Source organism: Podarcis tiliguerta (assembly GCF_965153285.1).
Source record: "Podarcis tiliguerta genome assembly, chromosome: 6".
Classification (NCBI taxonomy): Eukaryota; Metazoa; Chordata; class Lepidosauria; order Squamata; family Lacertidae; genus Podarcis; species Podarcis tiliguerta.
Window position 1 is genome coordinate 11,009,858 of NC_139539.1, and position 21,606 is coordinate 11,031,463.

General features: G+C 43.3%; 1 long non-coding RNA gene across 1 annotated transcript in view; it reads left to right on the top strand.

Annotated features, from left to right (window-relative positions):
- Window positions 1-531: 531 nt before the first annotated feature.
- The window catches only part of LOC310680777, a 446,371-nt gene continuing 425,296 nt past the window's right edge, over window positions 532-21,606 (top strand). The window contains exon 1 of the long non-coding RNA XR_014512935.1: window positions 532-658. This is a non-coding gene — a long non-coding RNA (uncharacterized lncRNA). The remainder of the gene's footprint in view (window positions 659-21,606) is intronic.

Sequence of the window (21,606 nt, forward strand, 5' to 3'; positions counted from 1 at the left end):
GCCTCTTGAATTAATGGGATGTGACAGGGATTAATCAATTAATAAGTATGATTAATTGATTATAAAGGCTTGAACTCGGGTCAAAACCTGCCCTCTTATTAATGGATAGCAAGAGAAGTCTGTGGAACACTTTGAGCTTATCCATACTACAGAGTTGCAAGAAATAACTGTGTATATGTTCTCCCCGTATAGTTAAAGGTCCATATAGTTAAAGCCATGGTTTTCCCAGTAGAGATGTATGGAAGTGAGAGCTGGACCATAAAGAAGGCTGATTGACAAATAATTGATGCTTTTGAATTATGGTGCTGGAGGAGACTCTTGAGAGTCCCATGGACTGCAAGAAGATGAAACCTCTCCATTCTGAAGGAAATCAGCCCTGAGTGCTCACTGGAAGGACAGATCCTGAAGCTGAGGCTCCAATACTTTGGCCACCTCATGAGAAAAGAAGACTCCCTGGAGAAGACCCTGATGTTGGGAAAGATGGAGGGCACAAGGAGAAGGGGATGACAGAGGATGAGATGGCTGGATAGTGTTCTCGAAGCTACCAGCATGAGTTTGACCAAACTGCGGGAGGCAGTGGAAGACAGGAGTGCCTGGCGTGCTCTGGTCCATGGGGTCACGAAGAGCTGGACACGACTAAACGACCAAACAACAACATGTTCTCCCCACACCAGTAAAAATAAGTTTCAGTCTGAGCAAAACCATGTAAAAACAGCCCTAAGTATATTCTTATACACCATTTTATGTACGTCTTGCTCTTAAAAAAGAAAAGAAAAACTAGCTGGAAGTGTGCATTGATGTGCAAATTTTACCAGATCATTTTAATAATGGATAGTGCATCTTTTAAAGGGCCTCTTTTTGGTGGAACGGCATGCCATTTTGTGGAGTTGAAGTATTTTGCTGACTAGGAAGGGTCCCATAAATTTCCAGACGCGGCACTCATTCATCACCCATTTATAATTGCTAAAAATGATTGGTCTCCTCTTATGAAGATCCTATATTACGAACATCCCTTAGAAAGCTGCTACCTTTGATGTGCGCTTCAAAGGGAGACCATGCTACAGTCTTGCTCACTTTGCAGGCAGTCATGGGCCTACATTACAAATGCTTTCCATTAATCCCACATGCCATATTTTAAAAGATGCCGAAATTAACTGCTCATCTCTTTTCCTCCATTAGGTAGGGGAATAATCTGGCAAAATGGTTGCTAATGAGGCCTTTGAGCTGTGTGCAATATGAAAAAGCATTTCACGGAAATTAGGTTTCTCAAAGTAGCGTATTTATAATTAGTTGATTTCCTCTGTTTCGGGGAAAACAACAACACATCACCCAAGTTGATCATTATGTCTCGGTTAACTAATTATTGTTATTATTTTATATATTGCCATCAGTGTACATAGCACTGTACGCAGAAACGTCAACAAAAGGCCAAGTGTCTGCTGGGAGTACCAGGCAGTCTAGATCAGGGATTCCCAAACTTGGGTCTCCAGCTGTTGTTGCACTACAACTCCCATCATCCTTAACTAGCAGGACCAGTGGTCAGGGATGATGGGAATTGTAGTCTAAAACAGCCAGAGACCCAAGTTTTGGAAACACTGATCTAGATGATGACACTGGGCAACACAGGAACTTAGAAAGTTGTTTTATATTGAGTCAGACCCACTGATCTATCTAGCTCAGAAATTATTATTATTATTATTATTATTATTATTATTATTATTATTATTATTATTAAACTTTATATCCCACGTTCATTAATTTCAATGGGCCTGCTCTCAGTAAAACCTACTTGCCTGCCACCCCTTGAATTAAAATTCATCATGGAACTTTGGTTAGCAGAAAGAGCTTAGATTAATCAAAGTTTGCCTTCTTTCTTTCCTGATGACACTTAGCTTGTGGTTTTCATTACTTTTTAATGATTAGAGCTTGATATACTAAACTATTAATATGCATCTTAAAATATATCAGATGGACGCTATGGGAAAAAACTCCAAAGGTTTGCATTAAAAATGTAGCCTGCTGGGCTTGCAAGATTTTTTTCTGCATCTGTTTGCAACCTATAAAGTTGGACATTTGGTATATATGAGGGGAGGATATGCCCACTCCATTTTGAAGAGGCAGGTATGAAGCTAAAGTGGGCTAGCTAATTTTCCTGTTGTGTCATGCTAATCCAACCCATACTTCCATTAAAAAGAAGCAATTATTTCCCAAATATCAAAGGAAGACACAGCAACGAGTGCTTGTTTACTGTGCCAGGATAAACATTGGTCAAAATCTGCAGCCAGAGAACTCAAATTTAGTAGGACATTCTGCTAAAATAATAAAATAAAATAAAATTTAAAAAAAGGGAGCTGGAAATTGGCAGCATGACCAATAGGGAAGCTATTTGTGTTCCTTCAAATATTTGTGTTCCTTCTGGATACTTAACAAACTAGTATCCAGAATTCTTTGGGGTGGGAGAAAGTGTGCTTTAAAGATTTAGCGTGTATGCAGCCCAAATCATCACATGAACCTCAAAAGCTTATCTCAAGTGTAAAGAGAATGAAAGGTTAAAGACATCCTCTGCTTAAAGACATCCAAAGAAGGAGACTCCACCACACTCCTTGGTAGCAAATTCCACTGTTCGACAGTGGAATTTGCTGCCAAGGAGTGTGGTGGAGTCTCCTTCTTTGGAGGTCTTTAAGCAGAGGCTTGACAACCATATGTCAGGAGTGCTCTGATGGTGTTTCCTGCTTGGCAGGGGGTTGGACTCAATGGCCCTTGTGGTCTCTTCCAACTCTATGATTCTATGATTCTATGAAATATTCTGCCATTTTCAGCTTTTCAGAACCTTTCATTCTCTTTACACTTGAGATAAGCTTTTGAGGTTCATGTGATGATTTGGGCTGCATACACGCTAAATCTTTAAAGCACACTTTCTCCCACCCCAAAGAATTCTGGATACTAGTTTGTTAAGGGTTGGTGGGAACTGTAACGCTGTGAGGGGTAAACTACAGAATTCTTTTTAAGGGAAGAAATAATCTTCTCTGCATGTACTTTAAAAGTATAGTGTGTTCACACTATAAAACCAATGTTTATTTAATTTCCTGTATTTTAATTAATTTTCTTCTGGACAATCTTGCTGACTGCTAATCACTTCAGGTGATTGCAGTTTATTAAAGCTCCCAGATTCCCCCCTTTCAGTAATGTCCAATCCATTGTTAGTAACGAGAAGTCCTGTCCCCAAACAGGGATGGAAAATGGGGGAAAGGAGGCTCAGACAAGCTGCTATTCACAATTTGAGTTGGTGTTTTTTGTTTGTTTTTAAAATAAGTGCACCAGTGCTGATTTGGCACGTCGAGGAGAGACGAGAGGGCACAGTCAGCAAAGCACCTTTTTAGAAAACCAGCCAGTGCTTCTGAACTGACAATCCAGTATATTTCCCTGCTTATATGATTATCTCTGAGTATGGAAAATGGGCCTGACATGCTTGCAGTTGTTACCTGTGTTCTATCTTTACATCTATTCCTCATCCTTTTTGGACTTGGTCTCGTTTCAGCCAGTTCGAGAAGCAACAGCGAAATACTTTTGCTGGCAGAGAGCAGCCCAGAGCACCTGTCAACAACCTTGACAATGCAGAACGCTTTAAGTGAAAAAGGCCTATGACAATCAAAAGGTTAATGCGGACAGGAAAGATAACAGAGCCTGATCCCTTCAGACTTCTTATGAGATATGCTCCACTGACTGATGTTGTCTGCTAAGAGGTGTTCGTACTGCAAACACAGAGTGAATGAAAATGCAGCAACAGTGGCAGAGCACAAATGGTACAAGGAAGGAAGGTTGTGTGAGCAGGATTTATGCTAGCAGTGAAAGTGCCTGGCGTGCTCTGGTCCATAGGGTCATGAAGAGTCGGACATGACTAAATGACTAAATGACTAAACAACAACAACAGCAACAACAACAACAGTACACATCATATGGAATCTGCACTTTCTCCTCTTCTGATTTGTTAGTGAGAGCATCATAAGCACCCTGCTGGATCAGACCAAAGACCTTTCTAGTCTAGCATCCTGTTGCCTTTCATGGTCAACCAGGTGTGTTTGGAAGCAGGACATATGAGCATAAGAGCCCTCTTTCACTTGTGTTCCCCAGCAACTTGTATTCAGCCACTGGAGGCAATATAGTCCTCATAACTAGTAGCCATTGAAAACCTTCTCCATGAATTTATCTAATCCAAGTTGGGTAGCAAGTTGACCAACCCACCAGCCTGTTATTGTAACTCAGCCGTCCAGGTCTTGTCTGCCCTGAACGTGGACCCAACTGTGATGGTTAAAACTGTTGATTGACTAAAGAATATAAATGGGCAAATCGCCTGCCCCTACCACCAACTCATTAAGTGACTCTGCTTATATAAATGACATATAACCAAAACCGCAAGATAGATACATTTCCAAATTACTGAAGTACAAAATAATGGCAAGCAGGGACTTGCCCTCTTGCAAGCTGCAAAGCACCATACATATTGTGTCTATATTAATAAAGAACCAGATAAAGAAAAAAGTTAATTAGCTTTTTGTTAATTACATCATCTATGGCCGTTTAAACTGTGTGTTCTTGTTCTTGTTTGTTACTATGTTATGCATTTTTGTGCTTTTCTGTTGTGAACCACCCTGTGATCGTCGGATGAAGGGCAGTATAGAAACAACAACAACAACTCTTAATGGGTTATCATAGTCCATGTTCCACAATGCGAAATCATTGTAGCTGCAGAGATCCTGCGATTCCTATCCCATTTATGTCAGTGTCCGTACAGACCCAACAGGATTGTAAAACATTTCTCATCCAGGGATCAGCGAGAGGACAAAGACAGCATTAATGGGTCCTCAGCAGTGGGGAGTAATGTACATTTCATGTCAGCCTCTTGTCCTGGATCTCCTGGGTTGAGGTTGCCACTGTGCTGAAATGATATTTGGTTGTTGCATGATGGATATTTCTTCTTGACTGCATGTATCTTACAAGGACACATCATGTAATGTCAAGAGAAGCCACTTTGATGATGTGCTCAGAAGCTAAATATTTAATATGGCTCTATATTTATTCTGTGGTGCATTTCAATCTTTAATTTGAAATATACTCAGAAACATGAGAGAGAGATATATATATCTATATACATTTTATATTGTTTCATGCCTGTGAAGTCATTTTATGTGGCCTGCTTCTTAAGATTTTATGTCCTTTGCCATGATGTACAGGTTGAGAAGGTAATAAGCAAGCATGCAGGATGGCAATTAATGGCATACTGTGATCCTCCATAGGATTGGGCTTATCAGTATTCATAGAATCATAGAATCATAGAATCATAGAGTTGGAAGAGACCACAAGGGCCATCGAGTCCAACCCCCTGCCAAGCAGGAAACACCATCAGACCACTCCTGACATATGGTTGTCAAGCCTCTGCTTAAAGACCTCCAAAGAAGGAGACTCCACCACACACCTTGGCAGCAAATTCCACTGTCAAACAGCTCTTACTGTCAGGAAGTTCTTCCTAATGTTTAGGTGGAATCTTCTTTCTTGTAGTTTGGATCCATTGCTCCATGTCCGCTTCTCTGGAGCAGCAGAAAACAACCTTTCTCCCTCCTCTATGTGACATCCTTTTATATATTTGAACATGGCTATCATATCACCCCTTAACCTCCTCTTCTCCAGGCTAAACATGCCTAGCTCCCTTAGCTGTTCCTCATAAGGCATCGTTTCCAGGCCTTTGACCATTTTGGTTGCCCTCCTCTGGACACGTTCCAGTTTGTCAGTGTCCTTCTTGAACTGTGGTGCCCAGAACTGGACACAATACTCCAGGTGAGGTCTGACCAGAGCAGAATACAGTGGCACTATTACTTCCCTTGATCTAGATGCTATACTCCTATTGATGCAGCCCAGAATTGCATTGGCTTTTTTAGCTGCTGCGTCACACTGTTGGCTCATGTCAAGTTTGTGGTCAACCAAGACTCATAGATCCTTTTCACATGTACTGCTCTCAAGCCAGGTGTCACCCATCTTGTATTTGTGCCTCTCATTTTTTTTGCATGACTGTGCATGTAATACACTTAATCCAGTGCATGACTTAATCCAGTGCATGACTGGAATAAGAGGTGGTCAGCATCTTGAGGTTGCAAAGTGTTAACTTCCACACAGAACCGTACTCCTACTGTTCACTCCTACTTTCTCCTACTGTGGCAGATTCCTTCATTTTCTTCACATGGCAATGTTGTCCACCTGAGTTCCAGAACTGAGGTGCCAGCCCTGCTCTCTGAGGCCACCCCTATAGAAACCCAGTGGGAAGAAGTCAATATCATGTTCTGATCGCTTAATCATCAGCACAAGTGCTCCAGATTGCCAGAATGAACAATCCCTCCTTTGCACCCTCTGCATGCTGTTATTGGGGTTCTTCTGACCCCCTCAGAGCCAATTTGTGTGTGTGTGTATGCAAAGAGATGAGAGGAAAAAATCTCCATTGTGCAAGTGGAAATCTTTTGCGTAGAGCTTGTGCTGATGAATCCTGCCCAGCATCTCCAATTCCCAACCTATGGAGATGACCTAAGGGGATAGCATAGTTGATGGCATCTGAAGCCACTGAGAGATTTAGTAAGTGTCAGGAATGTGCCCCCCCCCCCCAGAACACAGGGGATGAGTTAGACTCAGAGAGTGTATTAAGTGAAAGAGGGACCGGCTCTATAGATGAGAACTGGCTGTCAGAATTGAGAAAGGGCAGTTCGACCCCCCTTCCCAGGGAAGACTATTAGCTTTCACAGAGAGGAAGAGTTGACAGGCAGCCAGAGCGTTGCTAGGCAATCAGCAGATAAGCAGAGGTCTGAGTCTGGGTCGAATTGGACTGACCAGGAGGGGGGAGGTCAGCCTTTCGATCCCCGATCCAGGCTTCTGGATAAAATGAGAAGGCAACAGAAGGGTAAGAGGGGAAAGACTGAAGTATGGCATCCTTCCTGCTGTGGGAGGGGTGAAATTTCAGACTGACCAACAAATGTAAATGCGAGCAGGCAAGATGCTGGGCTCTGGATGTGTCTTTTTGTAAAGTAAATGTACATAAAACTGTCGGAGAGTCATTACTCCTTATCGGGCTTGATTGCCTGCCAGAGATCATTACAGTTACACTTCTCCTACCCCTCTCCTGTTAATGCGACCTGGCATGGCGACCAAGGCTGTTTATGTCTCCAAACTGGTTCTCAACCCAGACTGAAATGGGGCTAGATAACCACCCTCTCAATCACCTTGCCTGAAAAGGGGGATTAGTAACTTGGCAGTAGCTCAAAAACTCCAAGTCCTTTGTGTGTGTCCTTTGGTGCTGTGTGCGTCCTGCATTTCTAGGTGACTTGATTGCCCACTAATCAGCCCACCATCTAACTCAAGTCGTAACAGTGTCAACTTATCCTTGAGTCCTGGAAGATGTATCACTAGCTGGCCATGTGATTTCTCAAGAGCAATGATCTATAATGAGCAAGTTTGGCAACTCCCATGCATTCGGCCCAAAGCAGGCAGTTTTCGAACCTTCCTCGTGCTGATGCCTCCTGGAGTTCCTTTGACTTATTGCCTTCAAAGTAAAATAACTGTCTCTGTCTCAGCGCTGTCACCAAGTTCCAAGAGTGTCAGCTTGCATAGCATAATATCAATCATGCTCGTTTCTTTTCGCTGGGGAAAACAGATCCAGAATGTGACCCAAGGTGATAGCAACTCTGAGGAATGTGGCGATCTAAATTGCTTGCCAATATCACTTGAAGGAAATATTAAAGCTTCTCATTGACCTGCCTCCTTTTTCTTTTAGAATATAAGGTTCTCAGACCCTGGAAGCTTCTGCCATCGTGTTTCATGTTAAGCACCCCGCTGTCTTTGGTAAACTTGACTCAGACAGAACTGGGTTTTCCTTGTCAATGACAGTTGATTGAAGGTGAGTTGGCAAGGCTATGTTTCTCCCACCATGAGATCACCCCATGGTGAGATCAGCGTGGAGCCGAGTCTTCTGAAAAACTTCAGCATGCCCTCATATCTCCCATCACCACATACTTGATATGTCTGGGTTTTGAGGCTAGACATTTAGCTGGTAGTTAGGAAGGCGAATGCATAGAATCATAGAATTGTAGGCTTGGAAGAGAACCCCAAGGGTCATCTAGTTCAACCCTCTGCAATGCAGGAATCACAGCTGAAGAACCCATGGCCATCTAACCTCTGTTTACAGTCCTCCAGTGAAGGAAACGTCATCACCATCTGAGGCAGCCCATTCCACTGTCGAGAAAGTTATGCCTAATGTTTCATTGTGTGTACGTTATTTTCACAAACAGAAGCATTCGCGTGCACAATTTGTCCGAATACAGTGATACCTCGGGTTAAGAACTTAATTCATTCTGGAGGTCCATTCTTAACATGAAACTGTTCTTAACCTGAGGTACCGCTTTAGCTAATGAGGCCTCCCACTGTCGCCTTGCCACCGCCGCACGATTTCTGTTCTCATCCTGAAGCAAAGTTCTTAACCTGAGGTGCTATTTCTGGGTTAGCGGAGTCTGTAACCTGAAGCATCTGTAACCCGAGGTACCACTGAATATGCATTTCTGAACACATGATTTTGCAAAATTCAGGGTGAATCTTCAAAGGGTGGCTGTGTTGGTTCTTGTGCTGTTTCTGAGAGCACAAATCCGGTGGGTTCACCTTTAAATGTGAACTGAATAGAATTCCCCCCTCATCCCCATGTGAGTGTGCTTTGCAAAGGGACAAAGGGTCAGTTTGGGGAAAGGCTTCATTACTGCAACTGCCCCTGAGCTCAAATGCCGCTGAGGAGCACTGACTTGACCAGGCAGGTCCAGAATGTTTCCTCTCTAATTAAATGCAAAAGTACATGAAGGAACCCCTTTGTCAAGTGATCTAATTAGCCTGGAAACACGCAGGGAGGTTTGAAAAGAGGTTCTCTTTCCAAGTTCCACCAGGTAACGCTCAGTGCCCAAGAGAAGGCAAGGGTTGGGACACTTCAAAAGCAAGCAAATGGCAGGGAGGTGGTGGTGGTGGGGTCAGGTGGGAGAGGTTTCAAGCCACCTGCCCAAGCTGTGTAGGAATATATAAAAAGGCTGCTCGGAGCTCCTTGTTCCAACCTCCCCTTTTTATCTCCCTCATTATGGGCTGGGGAAAAAGAGAGCATGGAAAAGAAAGGAACGACAAAGGAAAGAGAAACCTGGTTCAAGAAGCAACTTCTGTCTCTTTCAAGCCATGTTACAGCAGGAGAAAGAGCAACAAAGGATTTTGAGTTATCTCAAAGAGTTGGGTTTGAAATTGTTTTAAAGATAGGCAGTTTTAAAAACTTTTTAATGCACACAGTTCCTTTATATATGTCTAAGAACATAAGAAGAGCCTGATGGATCAAGCTAGTGCTGGCCCATCTAGTCCAGCATCTTCTTTTCCCAGTGGCCAACCAGATTGTTGTTGTTGTTTAGCTGTTTAGTCGTGTCCGACTCTTTGTGACCCCATGGACCAGAGCACGCCAGGCACTCCTGTCTTCCACTGCCTCCCACAGTTTAGTCAAACTCATGCTGGTAGCTTCGAGAACACTGTCCAACCATCTCGTCCTCTGTCATCCCCTTCTCCTTGTGCCCCCAATCTTTCCCAACATCAGGGTCTTTTCCAGGAAGTCTTCTCTTCTCATGAGGTGGCCAAAGTACTGGAGCCTCAGCTTCAGGATCTGTCCTTCCAGTGAGCACTCAGGGCTGATTTTCTTAAAAATGGATAGGTTTGATCTTCTTGCAGTCCATGGGACTTTCAAGAGTCTCCTCCACCACCATAATTCAAAAGCATCAATTCTTCAGCAATCAGCCTTCTTTATGGTCCAGCTCTCCCTTCCATACATCACAACTGGGAAAACCATAGCTTTAACTATACGGACCTTTGTTGGCAAGGTGATGTCTCTGCTTTTTAAGATGCTGACTAGGTTAGTCATTGCTTTTCTCCCAAGAAGCAGGCGTCTTTTAATTTCGTGACTGCTGTCACCATCTGCAGTGATCATGAAACCCAAGAAAGTAAAATCTCTCACTGCCTCTATTTCTTTCCCTTCTATTTGCCAGGAGGTGATGGGACCAGTGGCCATGATCTTCGTTTTTTGATGTTGAGCTTCAGACCATATTTTGTACTCTCCTCTGGCCAACCAGATACTTGTGGCAAACTGGCCAGCACAACCAGAGCGTAAGATCACTCTCCTCTATTCCAGTTTCCAACAACAGGAACTGTATTCAGAATCATTACGGTCTCCGCCATGGATGCAGAGCATAGCCATCATAGCTAGTAGCTATAAATAGCCTTCTCCTTCATGAATTTGTCTAATCTTCATTTAAAGTTGTCCAAGTTGGTGCCAATCATTGCTTCCTATGGGAGCGAGTGCCACAATGTAACTATATGAATAATAATAATAATAATAATAATAATAATAATAATAATAATAATAAATTTATAGCCCGCCCATCTGGCTGGGTTTCCTCAGCCGCTATGGGTAGCTCCCAACAGAATATTAAAAACACGATAAAACATCAAACATTGTAAAAGTATTATTATTACTATTATTATTATGATTATGTCACTTTGAAATGCTTCACAGGAAGCAATTCATAATCAAAACAAACAATTTGAGGGAGTAAATTGATAGGTGTTCTCTCCCTTGCCTCTCAATTATACGGCTGCAGTGAGCTTGTGGTCTATTTTTAAAAAATATTTATATTTTATTGAGGTGATTTCAGTTAAAAGAAATAAAATGATACAGGGAAAAAGAAGGAAAAGCGAGAGGGAGTAAAACAGCAAGAAAGATATATATAAAAGTGAAGAGAGAGTGAGAGAGCATGATATACGTTATTCCCATACATTCTTCTATCAATTGGTATGGTGTTATTGTCCTAGTGCTGCTGTAAATGGTAATAGGCTACTACATTTTGTATAAACTAATTCCAAATGTTATCATATTTATTTATCCATACAGAGTCTGCGCCTGTAAGCAGTTGGTTCATAAATTGCCAGTGACGTCATGTCATCAGTCCCTTGACTGATGTGTATCACATCTTTATTTTCTGATGTGTATCATATCTTTATTTTTCCAGTTCCTCAATATCAATCTCTTGGTCCCCATTAGGGCATGGAAAATCCATTCCTAGGGAAGGCAGCACAATCAGGAATTGCTTTAAGGTGCTCTGCAGGCACAGAACCAAAAGACCCTGGGATTTACCACCGATACCTGAATCCACCAAAGGACTGTCGCTTGGTTCTGAAAAGGGTGTTGCATCAAAAAGCAAGCAAACAACAACAAAGCTTCTTAAAAATTGCTGGAAATTATACATAGGGAAGATATGGATGACAATTAGGTAAGGGGAAAGAAAGCACACTTCAGGCCTGCTGAGTTTAAGGGGGCGGAACTTCCTGGTGGAACTTTGTTACAGTCTTGTTTCAGGAAGTGTAAATTAGGTAAGTTTGCCTTTCAATGTGATATGAACTGAATTTCTGCCCTACTCGGAAGGGGCATCGTTTGTTTAGCAAAAGGTTCTGTTGCACCCTCAATTCTGGGACTCTTGTTTCCATTGTAGTCAGCCTGGTGTGCACCATTTTTGTTGAAAGCACTTGGCAGCACAGTCTGGAACACTTGTTGTTTAGTCGTTTAGTCGTGTCCGACTCTTCGTGACCCCATGGACCAGAGCACACCAGGCACTCCTGTCTTCCACTGCCTCCCGCAGTTTGGTAAGACTCATGTTAGTAGCTTCGAGAACACTGTCCAACCATTTGGTCCTCTGTCGTCCCCCTCTCCTTGTGCCCTCCATCTTTCCCAAAATCAGGGTCTTTTCCAGAGAGTCTTCTCTTCTCATGAGATGGCCAAAGGATTGGAGCCTCAGCTTCATGATCTGTCCTTCCAGTGAGCACTCAGAGCTGATTTCCTTAAGAATGGATAGGTTTGTTCTTCTTGGATAGGTTTGTTCTTCTTCTGGAACACAGCAGATCACAAAACAGTGGTTCATCTCTGACTTTGATGCCTGCTTGGCCCCGATCTATAGTGTGAGCCCATATTTTGGGGGAGAGAAAACCCTTGCATGTTCCAATCTCTCTGCCAGCCAGGCTGACATAAGGCAGCTGCTACTGTCAAGAGTTTTGAGAGGCATGGCTGTTTTGGTGAGACATGTATACTGCAGGGATGAGGCTTGGAGAAGGAGGAGATTTTCTTCTTGCTACAGAGAGTGTGAAAGAGACTTGAAAGACCATCCTTCATAAAATGCATATATGGAAAGGATCATCTCTAATTACCTACAAGCAAAGACTCCCTGGCGTTGCATCAAACTTTGTTTTATCCATGACATTTAACTATGCCATACAAGAACTGAATGAATGGATAAATGAATGAATGAATGAATAAGATCAAACCTATCCATTCTGAAGGAAATCAGCCCTGAGTGCTCACTGGAAGGACAGATTGTGAAGCTGAGGCACCAATACTTTGGCCACCCCATGAGAAGAGAAGACTCCCTGGAAAAGACCCTGATGCTGGGAAAGATGGAGGGCACAAGGTGAAGGGGACGACAGAGGATGAGATGGTTGGACAGTGTTCTCGAAGCTACTAACAATAGTCTGACCAAACTGTGGGAAGCAGTGGAAGACATGAGTACCTGGCGTGCTCTGGTCCATGGGGTCACAAAGAGTCGGACATGACTAAACGACTAAACAACAACAACAAATTTTGTTCTGGGTATAAGCTTTCGTGTGCATACACACTTCTTCAGATACACTGGAACAGAAGTCACCAGACTCTTATATATAGTGGGAGTTATATATAGGGGGGGTTTTCTCAGAAGGGTAGTAGGAGATGGGTGATTGGCTCAATGGGTATGGTAAATATGTTGACTACTGTTAACGACTGCAATTAGTCCTACATACTCCCGCTCTATATAAGGGTCTGGTGACTTCTGTTTCAGTGTATCTCAAGACACGTGTATGCACATGGAAGCTTATACCCAGAACAAACTGAGTTGGTCTCTAAGGGGCTACTGGACAATTTATTTATTTATTTCGCCTGTGTCAGACCAACACAGCTACCTACCTGAATCAAGAACAGAAGAGACAGAGATGTGAATGGAAAGCAGAAATGATAGATATTATAGTTCTTCCAAACCGGGTCATAAACTATAGGCTTTGGAACCATCGCTATGTGGGATATGGTTAACAAAAGCAAGAGCTGATCATTGGTGAATGCCAGTCAAATGGCTTTTCCCTTTCATCCAGTGGAGGCTGCCCTCACTTGCATGCCTTCTTACATACAACCAGGGAACGGCGCTGCCTATTAGTTAGAGTCACTGTTACCTTTGTAGAATTCAACACAGAGGAAGTTGAGGACCAAATTTATTTTGGTTGGTTTCCCCTGGCATTGGCTCCACCAACTCTGTCTTCCACCTCCACCAGTCCCAGTTGGCACCAGTTGCCATACATAGCTCTTCACTTCCTCAATTTCTCCCCATATCAATCTTATGAGGTAGAGAAACTGCGACTAGCCCAAGCTCGCGCCATGAGTTTCATGGCAGAGTGGGGATTTGAGTTCTGGTCTCCCAGGTCCTAGTCCAACTACACCATAATGACTCTCATGAGTCAGTACTGACTTAAGTTGTGCCTCTACAAGGCCTTGTGTGAAGACAGGAGGCATGACCCAGGTCTGTCATACTGTGAAACTCTGATATGAAATATAAGCCATATTATGTACCGTTCCAGGTAACTCAGGTAACTCTGCTGAAAACTCAACTCTGATTATGTATCTGTTCCTTGACACAGGAATAAGTGCTGGCACTCCATACCTGAGGTCAGGACCTCTGTCTCCTGTTATGGAGGAAGATATAAAATGCAGTGTACACGACACATTTCCAGAATAAAGGTACAATAACATGGATGCAATGGACAGGACTTTTAGGGTTCATAGTAAGAGGTGATGGTGATGTCTTACCAGTCTGGAACACATGATTTGGGGAGGATAAGGGATCCTCCATATGACCTGTTTGCTGAACATTCATCTTGATATCCTTGCACAAAGCTTAGAGGATGGACTATGTCTATGATTTGTTTGTGGGGAGGATATATGATGATGACTATTCAATCTGATTTGTTTGCGTAGTGTTCATTGTTGTTAACCATTTCTTTTCATCCCACACTTTTCAAATGCATTTCCTCATCACTTTCAAAGTTTTTTTTAAAAAAGTGGATTTTTTTGTGTGTTGGGGTGATAGCGCTCTTGAACCCACCTTAATTACACCAACCTAAATTCCCATTGTTTGATCCCTGCTCCTGCCAACCTAGCAGTTCGAAAGGATGTCAAGTGCAAGTAGATAAATAGGTACTGCTCTGGCGGGAAGGTCAACGCCGTTTCCGTGTGCTGCTCTGGTTCTCCAGAAGCGGCTTAGTCATGCTGGCCACATGACCTGGAAGCTGTCTGCGGACAAACACTGGCTCCCTTGGCCAGTAAAGCGAGATGAGTGCCGCAATCCCAGAGTCATCTGTGACTGGATCTAATGGTCAGGGGTCCCTTTACCTTCAAATTTCCTAATATATGTGTGCATCCCCACTGCAAAATACTCCAGAGGCTATTGGTGGGTATTATTAGCCACAACACCTAAAAGAAACCTCCATTTCCAGAGGATACGAAATGCTAGTGTCAATGAACAGATGCTTTGGGGAAGCCCAGGGGAAGTGCATGAAGACATCAATCAACAAAGGACAATCCACAATCCTCAGTTGATTGATGTCTTCATGGGCTGCGCATAGGCTTCCTTGAACGATTTGATTGACCACTATTAGAATCAGAATTCTAGACAGGAAGGACCTTTGTTTCCTCCAACAGAACTCTTATGACCAGTTGCAAGGAACTGTGTCTGGCTATGATAAAGGATTTTGTAAGAAATGACCAAACAAAGCTATTTAAAAGGAGGACTTTATTTATTACACTGGAGATTGGTGCCAACACACCAATTCAGCTTTTATACACAATAAATCAGCAAAGCTCTTATTCGTTTCTGAACCAAGATTGCAGTGGCACGGAAAACACTGAAAACATCAACTTTCTTCCCTTTTTGTTTTTTATTTCTCTTTTTCTGTATTATTATTTTTTGGTACAAAACTGGTACAAAGAACAATACAAAAAGAGTTGTGCTGTTTTGATGGGTTACAAAAGAACATTTGAGCTCAGTTTAACTTGTGCACTATTTTTCCCCCCTTGAGCTTTTTGCCACCCTTTAAGCACCCTGTTTTCCAAACATCAGGGATACACCAAGGCTCCTTCTGAATCAGAAAGGAATAATGAGAAAACAAACAGCCTCTCCTCTAAAATAACCACAATCATGCTGGCTTTTCCCCACTGGAAAAGGAAACATGCAAAAGAAATATGAAGAAAGCATCCTCTGTTGCACATTGATATTGGTTTTATGTTCGCTACTTTGATTGACAGCGGCAAGCAAGAGCTAAACTATAAACACAGTGAGCAAATTGGAGGTGGCTTGGTCCAGTACCTAATATTCACTATCTCTGCCAAACAAAGGTGCTTTCTGAATTTTGACAAAGCTACAGTGTCCAGTTTCTCATTTTTTAAATGCACACAGATTTTAAAAAATGTACATACTATTTTCACAGACAGTTACTCTGAAGAATTCCAAACACCCTTTTAGAGTCTAGCAATGCTTTGAGCTGCAGAGTGTTCTTCAAGCAAATTGTACTATGTCAACTGTCCAAGTAGTATAGCAGAAATCAGCAACAGAAGTCCCTAGTGCTAAATCTGCCCCTTGAATAGAGCATGGTTGTATCCCACACCTACAAGTTGCCACCCCAAGGGAAATATGAATACGAGGAAGGTGAGGTGACCTTGCTTGCAGTCTCTTTTGGAGAATAAGGACATGTTCTGGCCCACCACCTCCCATTCTCTCCTCAAAAACAAATCTCTATGTATAGCAACCCTATGAGCATCTTTCAGGTTGTGCAGAGGGGTAAATCCACTTTTAAAAAACCACACCCGTGCACTATATACATTTATTCATCTTAAAGCGTAAAATAAAGAGTAGGGCTTAAGCTGGGAGAAGCTGTTGCTCAGTGGCAGAGCACATGTTTGATATGTAGAAGGACTTGGGTTCAATCCCTGGCCTCTCCAGGCATCCCCAGTCAGTGTAGAGCACGCAATACTGAACCAGATGGACCAATAGTCTGATTTAGAATAAGGCAGCTTCATTTGCTCCAATCATGGTTGCCAGATTTGCATAAGTGCTCCTGTGACCAGGTGACTTGGTTCATTCACACAGGGTCCTCAGCTGAATGCTGATACAGAGATCTGAATTTTCTTGATCCAAGCCCAAACCAATGTGATGAAATGGGTTCTAGTCCAACAAACCTTATACCAAGCTATTGGTTTTTGAACAGAGGTTGGAAGGCCATCTGTTTTGGATGCTTTAGCTGAGATTCCTTCACTGTAGGGGGTTAGACTAGATTACCCTCAGGGTCCCTTCCAACTCTACGATTCTATAATTCTACGAAAGTGCTACAAGACATTTTGTTGTTTCTGCTGCAATAGACTAACATGCCCCCTTCTATAATTTCACAGGGTTGGTGTATCAAACCAAGAAACTTGCTCTGAGATCCATTTATTTCCAGTAGTTCTATTTAGGGCATTCAAAAGGATATTGGTATTTACAAGCCACGGTGTGAAGATGCCTGGTGGTGATGTTTCTGTTATTAGTGATAGTGATGCTTTTATTAACAGTGAACACTGTAGCTCTCTGGCCCAAGGTGTACTGTGGGATATGATCTGGTAGGACTGGAATCTAGAAGAAAGTGAGGAGAATTCTCCGTGGTAGACGGGAGGTTAAGGATGTTGACCTCTGCTCGGAGCTTGGAAGACCCCTGGCTGGCTTTTCTGGTTGAAGTAATTGCTTTGTCACCTGCAGAGGCCAAAAGGCAATATCTTGGTAAGAGACCTAGGGGGATAAGTAGAAAATATACACATTCTGACTTGGACAAGGGCAACTCTTCATCGTGTTGGAGGCTGGTTTCTCTTTCTGTGTTTCCTTGTAGGACTTACCTAGCTCAGGGCACCATCCTATGGCCCCCTAAGACATTCCAGGGGCCACAGGCTATCTCAGGCCTCCTGCTCCAATGTTGGAGACACAAGGCTTCTCCAGAGTGGAGGGCCTCAGTATGTAATTGAGGCAATAATCGTGCATTAAGGGAGGATTCATACTCGATCTTCCACAAATCATTCCACTTTATTTGTTCTTCTACAATGCTGCCCCAATGTTATTGCATTATAGCCATTTGGAGGGCACAATAGCATAGCAAAAGCCAGACCCTCCCCCAACATTTCTGGGATGAAAAGTTGAAGGATTTCAGCAGGAAGTTGCAAAGCATGCACTGACTAGAAATGAAGAAGAGAAGAAGAGAAGAGTTTGGATTTGAGTTTGGATCCACCCCCCTTAAGGAGTCTCAAAGTGACTAACAATCTCCTTTCCCTTCCTCCCCCACAACAAACACTCTGTGAGGTGAGTGAGGCTGAGAGACTTCAGAGAAGTGTGACTGGCCCAAGGTCACCCAGCAGCTGCATGTGGAGGAGCGGGGAATTGAACCCAGTTCCCCAGATTACAAGTCCACCGCTCTTAACCACTACACCGCGCTGGCTCTTCATACTGGCTCTGAAGCAGTATGTCCACTCTGAAACTCTGGCAAGTGCAAACATTATTATTATTATTATTATTATTATTGAAAGTGAGATCGCATATAGGTGCCCCAATACCAGCACAAATAATTTTGACTGCATTATAGAAAGGATGTGTAGAGGGGCCCAGAGCTCTGATATTTCATCCACACCATCCCTGATGTTTTTGAGCTCTAACTCTGGAGCTCTGACATCAGCAGGACAAATAAGGATGTGTGTTGGGGACATATCAGGGACATACCAGGGGAACACCGGGAAATGGCTAGGATCGAAATGATGCTAAGGCATCCTAGCCTCGTGACATACTCAGGAGTGTGCCCAAATCTCTCCCTCCTGTTGCTTCCAATAGGAGAGGAAATGTAAAAAAGTAAAGAATGAAGATTTAAGCATAGGACAATTCAGTCTCTCACTATTCTCAGGTGAGATTCAATCACACACTGGTGAATTCAGGTTATGCAATTATAGCTGATCGGGAGGTCTTGCACCTTCTTCCCTAAAATGATTGAACTTCGTGTAATAAGGAAAGTGATGAGAAAATGCATGGAACAACGCTTTCTTTTATGCAATGGCACCTAAACTCCCTGCAAATAAATCAGGACGAATGCTTGGTAAACAAGTCATCTATAAGCACACACAGAAATGGATGGAGAATTGTGAAATCATTCCTCTGCCCTTACTTTTGCCCTGAGCCTGGCTGATCACTGGATATTATAGAAGAACTGCCCCGCAGACCAGCCACCTTAGGATTTCATCCTTGTAAATTGTATTTGTTAAGAACAAATTCTAGCAGTGAAGGCAAACACATGATGCTACTCATTTTGGGTGTGCTTCTACATTTTCCTATCCTTTTGTTTCATAACCCTTATGAATAGGGATGCAAATGAAGCAAAGTGTGCCATTCTTTTCCACTGAGTTATTATTTCTTAAAAAGCCGTTGCTTTGTCATTATCCACAGTCATGCTCTAGCAAGAGTTAGGCACTTTTACATCCCATTGGTTTCAATGAGAGCACTAAGCACATGTTTGCCCATCGTTACTGAAGCAAATGAGACTTAAAATTAACTTTGGTTGGATTGTATCTGTTCTTATTACCACTACTCACTTTCTAGCTACCTGCCCACTGGCTCCAGAAATAGCACAGTTGTTATATCTTTGCATGAAACTACCTTATAGAAAGCCAGACCATTTGGTCCATGTACCCAGTGCTCTAGGGACGCGGGTGGCGCTGTGGGTTAAACCACAGAACCTAGGACTTGCTGATCAGAAAGTCAGCGGTTCGAATCCCTGCTCCTGCCAACCTAGCAGTTCGAAAGCACGTCAAAGTGCAAGTAGATAAATAGGTACCACTCTGGTGGGAAGGTAAATGGCATTTCCGTGCACTGCTCTGGTTCTCCAGAAGCGGCTTAGTCATGCTGGCCACATGACCCGGAAGCTGTACACCGGCTCCCTTGGCCAATAAAGCGAGATGAGCGCCGCAACCCCAGAGTCGGTCACAACTGGACCTAATGGTCAGGGATCCCTTTACCTTTACCTTTACCCAGTGCTCTGAGTGACAATGATCCTCCAAGGTCCCTGGCAGAGGTCTTTCCCAGTCCTACTATCTGAGACCCTTTTTAACTTGAGATGTCAGGGACTGGAACCTTCTGCCTTCAAATTACGCACTCTCCCACCAAGCAATGCCTCTCCCACAAGCCCTTTCTGCAGCTCTCTAGCTCATGGGATTAACTAGCCTTGAATTTGGGTACACGCAGTACTATATCTCTAGAAAAAGAGGTGATGGGATGCATCCATATAATGGCAATGGTGCCCACCTGAGAGGTATTGGAACTGAGTTCTGGTGAGGTCCATCTGAAAAAAAGCCCTGGTTAGATGGCAATGAATTGATCAGTTTCAGCATATTTTCAAGCAGTTTTTGAGTAAGGCTGCATTACACAGGATATAGATAAAGGCTTCCAAATTACCAGCTTCTCTAATTTCAAAGCACTGGCACATTTGGGCTTAGTTTTCAGAAAAATAAAGGCTCATTTATTGCAAAATTTGTAGTGTCACTGCATCTTCCAGGACATGGGTTATGTCCTATGGTTGCCTGAACATGGAATCTAACTGGGATTCTATGCATTCAAAGCCTACAAGGCAAGGAAGCACCAGGGAAGCATCAAAGCTGACGCCACATAAATCCAATGGGAACATCATTTCCGCCCCCTCAACATTTGATGACCACATCCTTAGTGAATATAGATATATAATCAGTTCTGTCACCTTTAGGATTAGCTGCATCTATCAATGCAAAAAATAATAATGAATCATTGAGATGCCAGTCTTCTAAGAAAAATGAAATGGCAAAAAAGTATCACCTATGAAGGCCTCTCTGCATAAGGCATAAACCATTAAGTGACACTTTCTGCCGTGGTGTTGTTGTTAATACTCTGACATGCCCCAGACACATGTTCAGGTTGCATTTGTTTAGTAAAGGTAAAGGTACCCCTGCCCGTACGGGCCAGTCTTGACAGACTCTAGGGTTGCGCGCCCATCTCACTTAAGAGGCCGGGGGCCAGCGCTGTCCGGAGACACTTCCGGGTCACGTGGCCAGCGTGACATCGCTGCTCTGGCGAGCCAGAGCCGCACACGGAAACGCCGTTTACCTTCCCGCTAGTAAGCGGTCCCTATTTATCTACTTGCACCCGGGGGTGCTTTTGAACTGCTAGGTTGGCAGGCCCTGGGACCGAACAACGGGAGCGCACCCCGCAGCGGGGATTCGAACCGCCGACCTTTTGATCGGCAAGCTCTAGGCGCTGAGGCTTTTACCCACAGCGCCACCCGCGTCCCTTGCATTTGTTTACCTCTTGGCTAAATTTACAACCTGGGATATTTTCAAGGGGGCTGTAAACAATGTGTTCGCAATCAAGCAACTGCAAAACAGCATGTCAACCAATTCCATAACATGATAAGAAAGTCACCTTGTTATCTGGTGATCCATTTCCTTGAAAGGATTGCTTGTGTATGAGAGTCTCTTCAAACTCTAGTAAGAGCTGGCTTACATCGTTGTGGCTGCTGCATAGTCATAAGGACATAAGATAGGTCCTGGTGGATCAGAGCAAGGGGTCATTTTCTTCAGCATCTCACAGTGGCCAACAAATGCCTACGGGTAACCCAGCAAGAAGGACCTGGGTGCAGTAATGCTCTCCCCACTTGTGACTCCCGGTAACTGGTATTCAGAGGCATATTGCCTCTGACAGTGTGCTTAGTCACAGAATCAAGGCATGCGGTGGCTGTTTTGAAGTGGCAAACTCTATAAATTGGGTGCTTGTAGCCTCACCACCACCAGTGTGCAAAGGGAGAGGATTGCTGTGGCACGGAGAAAAGTGTGCAGTTATCACAGAGAGCCACCACACACAAACACCTGATTACCAGCTACCACGTGGAAGCTCTGTTAAAGCAGAACCTCCACATGGCAAATATATGGCATGCTCATATTAAGAGTGTTGATGGATTTATATGGCATGCTAAATACTTACCTTTTGCTAGCTTCAGCTTTTTGATCTACAAAGCAAGACCCCCATTCTGTTCCTGTTTTTAGAGTGAATCATTACTAAATACCACTACCAAAGCTCTTTATATGGAGTCAGATAACTTGTACATCTAGCTGATTGTTTTCACCAGGGGTGGGGAAACCAGATGCTGCTGGGTTCCACCTCTCATTGACCAGAGAGATCAATAGCCATGAATGCTGAGGTGGTTAGAACTTGGGAATCCAATAACAGCTGTAGGGTACCATGGTCCATATCTCTTCTCTCACTTGCACTGACTAACAGGGCCTCTTCAGGGTTTCAGACACAAATCGCTCCCACACCCAACCAAAATATTCTGCAGATTTGAATCTGGGAACTT